Below are 8,869 nucleotides of genomic sequence, written 5' to 3' on the forward strand. Positions count from 1 at the left end.
GAAAATATTGTGAGAATATCCGTGAAATAATACCATACGTACCCCAACTGTTTACGAAATGGACTTTTCCGACATTGCCAAGGTCGGATTGTATTCAGGGACTCCTCATTATTTAATATTTTTAAAGCGTGTACGTTTAACTTACATCCTGAAAGAGGCTGCACATACCGTTAATATCTAGTATAAAAAATACAATAAAACACTGCAGAGGGAATAAATCACTTGGGTCGCAACAAATATATAATAGAGGTCAAATAGGTCATCCGGTTGCACTGTTATAGATGGCAGACGACGTGTCATGATTCTTTGTAGATGCTTTCACGAACTTTCTATCAAAGTCACGAACAGACTGTTACTCTATTTTATTAATATATTCTAGCGGAAAAAAGAAACTGCTTCATAAAATGAAAATAAGAGAAATTATATTTAGTCATCCGATCAATGTTTTATCATAAAAAAATTCCTTACAAAACCCATACCTGGTAAAAGGAGACAAAGCGACACGACCTGAGAGAGCAGTGGTGTGACAACTCGATATCGGGTGTGTCTACATTTGCGTGGTCGGGGCATGTTGTTCCAAATGTCAAAGGTTGGCCCAACTGAGCTGCGGTAATGGCGTGTTCTGATCCTGTCGTAGGCGTCCACTCGTCTCATCCCAGACATGTTTAATGGGGTAGAGGTGGGGAGAAACAACCGGCCATGGCAGTACAGCAATGTGAGGATGCCTCAATCAGCCTGTTACACAACGCGCAACCCGTGGGCGGGTATTATCCGTCTGTAACGTGACGTCATGTACCTGCGCTTGCGCAAAGGGGAGAACATAATCTTGAACGAAGACATCTCGGTAAGGTACACCATTCAAATTGCCATTAACAAAATATTGTTGTGTTATATCGTGAGTTGTGATGCTATCCAATACAATTACACTTCCACTCCAAAACTGACGACGTTGAGTAACGCAAGCGTCGCTACCATGTTCTCCTGGACGCACGTAGACCCTTGGACGACCATCAGAGCTGTCGAGATGGACCTGGACACATGGTCCTGTCTCCTTAACCTCAGATGCTGCTTCATGGAAGCATTATCGTTTCTTTTGTTTGTTTGTTGTTTAACGCTGCGCTCAGCAATATTCCAGCTGTATGACGGTGGTCTGTAAATAATTGAGTCTGGACCAGACAATCCAGTGATTGACACCAATAGCATTGATCCACGTAATTGGGATACGATGACATGCATCAACCAAGTCAGTGAGCCTGACCACCCGATCCCGTTAGTCGCCTTTTACGGCAAGCAAGGCTTGCTGAAGACCTATTCTGTAATCCGGATCTTCCTGAGTCTTACCACACATGTATACTGACGGCATTAATAAAGGAACGCATCGGAGGGGCGCCATGTTTTACCTCAACTCGGCAGTTGACAAACCAGATAGACGCTTGTCATAGCTCAGCTGTAACTTAGCAACATAGTTGGGCGTGTCTGTACAGGAGGAAGTCCGAGTGTCTGTTCAGTCCTGGAAGTAACGGAGACAAGATCCGAGCAGCCGAAGCTCCATAGTCAGATATGTGGGATTCCACCGACTTATACACAACCCTATACTATTTGAAAATTAACCATGGCTCCTTTTCTTTGATCTTGCATTAACTAACTGAATTGTCAGTTAACACCACTTGACAATAGCGGAACTTCATTTTTCCTACCATTTGTGTGTCGCTAGCGAGATTCGAACCCGCGAAGTCCGCACCGAAGGCTTACGAATGTAGTCTTCTGGCACAGCGACAAGGGAAAAATTGTATGAACATATCAAGTCATAGCATATTTACTTACATCAGAACTACTATCTTATGCTGTATGTTTAATGTTACTCCATGATTGTACGTACGTGTGATTTTAATTTGGAAGCTTTTCGTTCAAGGAAATGAAAAGAGAGAAAGGAAATTACTATTATCTTGATCAGAACTGTGTTTGCTAATAATAAGCCCATTAACATGGCTATGTTATATTTAGGTGCGGCACGCATGGCGACTCACACAGTGTTCTCACAATTAAGCATATAGTTCCTGAATATCTTTCAAAATAGTTTTAACAAAACAATGTTTTTAAAACATTTTGGTGCTATGAATGTTGGCCATGGTTTAAATAGGTTACACCACGAGGATGCGATGTTTAATCGTTGAAATGGTGAGTTTGACCACGAGGATCTGACGCGATGAAACCGTTCTGTGATGCACGTAGATTAGGTCCTCTGTCGTTCATGAACGTGCGCCAAGCTCTGTCGTGAGTTGCAATGTCTTTACAGTTTTGTTGGGCCCTAAGCGAGTCATTGCTTGACCATAGTTATATCCTCCCTGTGAACATCCGGGTTAGAACTGGTATGAATTCAGCAACCCATTCTTGTCGAAAGAGGCGACTAACGGGATCGATGGTCAGACTCGCTGACTTGGTTGATGCATGTATTGCGTTGACCGATGCTCGTGATGTCAGTCGCTGAATTGTCTGGACTCGACTATTTATAGGCCGCCGTCAATCAACTGAAACATGACAGTGTGGTGTATGTTTGATGGTGAGAAGACTGAAACATGACAGTGAGGTGTATGTGTGATGGCGGTGAGACTGAAACATGACAGTGTGGTGTGTGTGTGATGGCGGTGAGACTGAAACATGACAGTGTGGTGTACGTGTGATGGTGAGGAGACTGAAACATGACAGTGTGGTGTACGTGTGATGGCGGTGAGACTGAAACATGACAGTGTGGTGTATGTGTGATGGCGGTGAGACTGAATCATGACAGTGTGGTGTACGTGTGATGGCGGTGAGACTGAAACGTGACAGTGAGGTGTATGTGTGATGGCGGTGAGACTGAAACATGACAGTGAGGTGTATGTGTGATGGCGGTGAGACTGAAACATGACAGTGTGGTGTACGTGTGATGGTGAGGAGACTGAAACATGACAGTGTTGTGTATGTGTCATGGCGGTGAGACTGAAACATGACAGTGTGGTGTATGTGTGATGGCGGTGAGACTGAAACATGACAGTGTGGTGTTAGTGTGATGGCGGTGAGACTGAAACATAACAGTGTAGTGTATGTGTGATGGCAGTGAGACTGAAACATGACAGTGTGGTGTTTGTGTGATGGAGGTGAGACTGAAACATGTCAGTGTGGTGTTAGTGTGATGGCGGTGAGACTGAAACATGACAGTGTGGTGTTTGTGTGATGGCGGTGAGACTGAAACATGACAGTGTGGTGTACATGTGATGGTGAGAAGACTGAAACATGACAGTGTGGTGTTTGTGTGATGGCGGTGAGACTGAAACATGACAATGTGGTGTACGTGTGATGGCGGTGAGACTGAAACATGACAGTGTGGTGTACATGTGATGGTGAGAAGACTGAAACATGACAGTGTGGTGTTTGTGTGATGGTGAGAAGACTGAAACATGACAGTGTGGTGTACGTGTGATTGCGGTGAGACTGAAACATGACAGTGTGGTGTTTGTGTGATGGCGGTGAGACTGAAACATGACAGTGTGGTGTTTGTGTGATGGCGGTGAGACTGAAACATGACAGTGTGGTGTATGTGTGATGGCGGTGAGACTGAAACATGACAGTGTGGTGTACGTGTGATGGCGGTGAGACTAAAACATGGCAGTGAGGTGTACATAACAGGACCCGTGAAGATCCGGGGTAGAATAGGTCTTCAGCAACCCATGCTTGCCATAAAAGGCAACTATGCTTGTTGCGCTGAAGGTCAGTGGATTCTGACAGATCATGTACTGGCAACATTGACACTGTTATCGGCAGCTCTTCTCAGCTACAGCTTGGTGTAGGTTTTCAATGGTTTGAAAATCAAACGCAATGTTGTGTAGAATTTTAAATACGTTGTATTCACAGCCTGCGCTCATTCAATGCATGTACGAACTCGATGCCTGTCTTGACTGTGGAATAATGCGCCAAAATCTCATATATGAAAATATACAGGGGACGGATCGAGTATGAGTGACTGATATAGAACGCCACAGTCAGCTAGACACGGATATGCCACGGTGGCCTCAGATTAATGAATGAACCAGATTCAGACCGCATGACGACATAGCTAGCCAGATGATACTGGGCTAACTCCGGAACAACCCGACCCCATCACTGAGTGAGTGAGTGAGTGTAACACCGCTTGGAGCGGTAGTCCAGGTATCACGGCGAGTCAGCTTGGTGTGTGGGAGGAGACACCGAAGTGATGCGCGCACACACACACGCACACACACACGCGCACACACACGCACGCACACACGCACACGCACACGCACACACACACACACACACGCGCGCACGCACGCACGCACGCACACACACACACACACACACACACACACACACTCCCAATATTCCAGCTATTGGATCAGACAATCCAGTGATTGACACCATGAGCATCGATCCCCGCAATTGGGATACGACGACATGCATTAACAACTCTTTCTGGCACGCTAAGGCACCAGTAGCTGTACACTGACAGCACGCCGTCGGGGTAGACGCTAAGCGACAGACTCGGACCACCCTGTCCAAGTAAGCTGACACTTGCTCGAAGCATCCCCACGTCATGCAACAAACATCCTCTTGCTCAAGTCATCACCGCGTCTTGCTAAATTATCCCCACGTCTTCCTCCACCCATCAACACATCACACTCCAATCATCACATCACGCTCCAATCATCATCACATCGCGCTCCAATCCTCACATCACACTCCAATCATCATCACATCGCGCTCCAATCATCACACCACGCTCCAATCATCATCACATCACGCTCCAATCATCATCACATCGTGCTCCAATCATCATCACATCACACTCCAATCATCACATCGCGCTCCAATCATCATCACATAGCGCTCCAATCATCAACACATCACGCTCCAATCATCACATAACGCTCCAATCATCATCACATCGCGCTCCAATCATCACACCACGCTCCAATCATCATCACATCACGCTCCAATCATCATCACATCGTGCTCCAATCATCACATCGTGCTCCAATCATCATCACATCGTGCTCCAATCATCCTCACATCGCGCTTCAATCATCCTCACATCACACTCCAATCATCATCAAAGCACGCTCCAATCATCATCACATCACGCTCCAATCATCATCACATCGTGCTCCAATCATCATCACATCACGCTCCAATCATCACATCGCGCTCCAATCATCACATCGTTCTCCAATCATCATCACATCGTGCTCCAATCATCATCACATCGCGCTCCAATCATCAACATATCACGCTCCAATCATCATCACATCGCGCTCCAATCATCATCACATCGTGCTCCAATCATCATCACATCGCGCTTCAATCATCATCACATCACACTCCAATCATCATCAAAGCACGCTCCAATCAACATCACATCACGCTCCAATCATCATCACATCGTGCTCCAATCATCATCACATCACGCTCCAATCATCACATCGTTCTCCAATCATCATCACATCGTGCTCCAATCATCATCACATAGCGCTCCAATCATCAACATATCACGCTCCAATCATCATCACATCGCGCTCCAATCATCCTCACATCACACTCCAATCATCATCACAGCACGCTCCAATCATCATCACATCACGCTCCAATCATCATCACATAGCGCTCCAATCATCAACACATCACGCTCCAATCATCACATCACGCTCCAATCATCATCACATCGCGCTCCTATCATCACACCACGCTCCATGCAATCATCATCATCACATCTCGCTCCAATCATCATCACATCGTGCTCCAATCATCATCACATCGCGCTCCCATCATCATCACATCACACTCCAATCATCACATCGCGCTCCAATCATCACATCGTGCTCCAATCATCATCACATCGTGCTCCAATCATCATCACATCGCGCTCCAATAATCCTCACATCACACTCCAATCATCATCACAGCACGCTCCAATCATCATCACATCACGCTCTAATCATCATCACATAGCGCTCCAATCATCATCACATCGCGTTCCAATCATCATCACAGCACGCTCCAATCATCATCACATCGCGCTCCAATCATCACACCACGCTCCAATCATCATCACATCACGCTCCAATCATCATCACATCGTGCTCCAATCATCATCACATCACGCTCCAATCATCACATCGCGCTCCAATCATCACATCTTGCTCCAGTCATCATCACATCGTGCTCCAATCATCATCACATCGCGCTCCAATCATCCTCACATCAAACTCCAATCATCATCAAAGCACGCTCCAATCATCATCACATCGCACTCCAATCATCACATCGCGCTCCAATCATCATCACATCGCGCTCCAATCATCATCACATCGCGCTCCAATCACCCCTCAAAGTCTTGTTACAAGCATTCCCACGGGGAAACTGCTAAAAGAAATTAGACTCGTCTGCATATAGATTTCTAGATCTACATTCCAAACGATATGTATATTTTTTTTTTCAAATTTACTTCACACAAATATATTTTGAGGGGAGGGGCACCATTATATCAATATACTGAATCATAGTTTCCATCGCTATTGAATTGTTTTACATTCGAACATTGGCATAATAGTTCGCATTTTTCGTGTCAACCCAGCATGACAGTGTGGTGTACATGTGATGGTGAGAAGACTGAAACATGACAGTGTGGTGTTTGTGTGATGGCGGTGAGACTGAAACATGACAATGTGGTGTACGTGTGATGGCGGTGAGACTGAAACATGACAGTGTGGTGTACATGTGATGGTGAGAAGACTGAAACATGACAGTGTGGTGTACGTGTGATGGTGAGAAGACTGAAACATGACAGTGTGGTGTACGTGTGATTGCGGTGAGACTGAAACATGACAGTGTGGTGTTTGTGTGATGGCAGTGAGACTGAAACATGACAGTGTGGTGTTTGTGTGATGGCGGTGAGACTGAAACATGACAGTGTGGTGTATGTGTGATGGCGGTGAGACTGAAACATGACAGTGTGGTGTACGTGTGATGGCGGTGAGACTAAAACATGGCAGTGAGGTGTACATAACAGGACCCGTGAAGATCCGGGGTAGAATAGGTCTTCAGCAACCCATGCTTGCCATAAAAGGCAACTATGCTTGTTGCGCTGAAGGTCAGTGGATTCTGACAGATCATGTACTGGCAACATTGACACTGTTATCGGCAGCTCTTCTCAGCTACAGCTTGGTGTAGGTTTTCAATGGTTTGAAAATCAAACGCAATGTTGTGTAGAATTTTAAATACGTTGTATTCACAGCCTGCGCTCATTCAATGCATGTACGAACTCGATGCCTGTCTTGACTGTGGAATAATGCGCCAAAATCTCATATATGAAAATATACAGGGGACGGATCGAGTATGAGTGACTGATATAGAACGCCACAGTCAGCTAGACACGGATATGCCACGGTGGCCTCAGATTAATGAATGAACCAGATTCAGACCGCATGACGACATAGCTAGCCAGATGATACTGGGCTAACTCCGGAACAACCCGACCCCATCACTGAGTGAGTGAGTGAGTGTAACACCGCTTGGAGCGGTAGTCCAGGTATCACGGCGAGTCAGCTTGGTGTGTGGGAGGAGACACCGAAGTGATGCGCGCACACACACACGCACACACACACGCGCACACACACGCACGCACACACGCACACGCACACGCACACACACACACGCGCGCACGCACGCACGCACGCACACACACACACACACACACACACACACACACTCCCAATATTCCAGCTATTGGATCAGACAATCCAGTGATTGACACCATGAGCATCGATCCCCGCAATTGGGATACGACGACATGCATTAACAACTCTTTCTGGCACGCTAAGGCACCAGTAGCTGTACACTGACAGCACGCCGTCGGGGTAGACGCTAAGCGACAGACTCGGACCACCCTGTCCAAGTAAGCTGACACTTGCTCGAAGCATCCCCACGTCATGCAACAAACATCCTCTTGCTCAAGTCATCACCGCGTCTTGCTAAATTATCCCCACGTCTTCCTCCACCCATCAACACATCACACTCCAATCATCACATCACGCTCCAATCATCATCACATCGCGCTCCAATCCTCACATCACACTCCAATCATCATCACATCGCGCTCCAATCATCACACCACGCTCCAATCATCATCACATCACGCTCCAATCATCATCACATCGTGCTCCAATCATCATCACATCACACTCCAATCATCACATCGCGCTCCAATCATCATCACATAGCGCTCCAATCATCAACACATCACGCTCCAATCATCACATAACGCTCCAATCATCATCACATCGCGCTCCAATCATCACACCACGCTCCAATCATCATCACATCACGCTCCAATCATCATCACATCGTGCTCCAATCATCACATCGTGCTCCAATCATCATCACATCGTGCTCCAATCATCCTCACATCGCGCTTCAATCATCCTCACATCACACTCCAATCATCATCAAAGCACGCTCCAATCATCATCACATCACGCTCCAATCATCATCACATCGTGCTCCAATCATCATCACATCACGCTCCAATCATCACATCGCGCTCCAATCATCACATCGTTCTCCAATCATCATCACATCGTGCTCCAATCATCATCACATCGCGCTCCAATCATCAACATATCACGCTCCAATCATCATCACATCGTGCTCCAATCATCATCACATCGTGCTCCAATCATCATCACATCGCGCTTCAATCATCATCACATCACACTCCAATCATCATCAAAGCACGCTCCAATCAACATCACATCACGCTCCAATCATCATCACATCGTGCTCCAATCATCATCACATCACGCTCCAATCATCACAT

The sequence above is a fragment of the Haliotis cracherodii genome, unplaced genomic scaffold (genome assembly GCF_022045235.1).
Source record: "Haliotis cracherodii isolate W230 unplaced genomic scaffold, xgHalCrac1.p SCAF_1, whole genome shotgun sequence".
Classification (NCBI taxonomy): Eukaryota; Metazoa; Mollusca; class Gastropoda; order Lepetellida; family Haliotidae; genus Haliotis; species Haliotis cracherodii.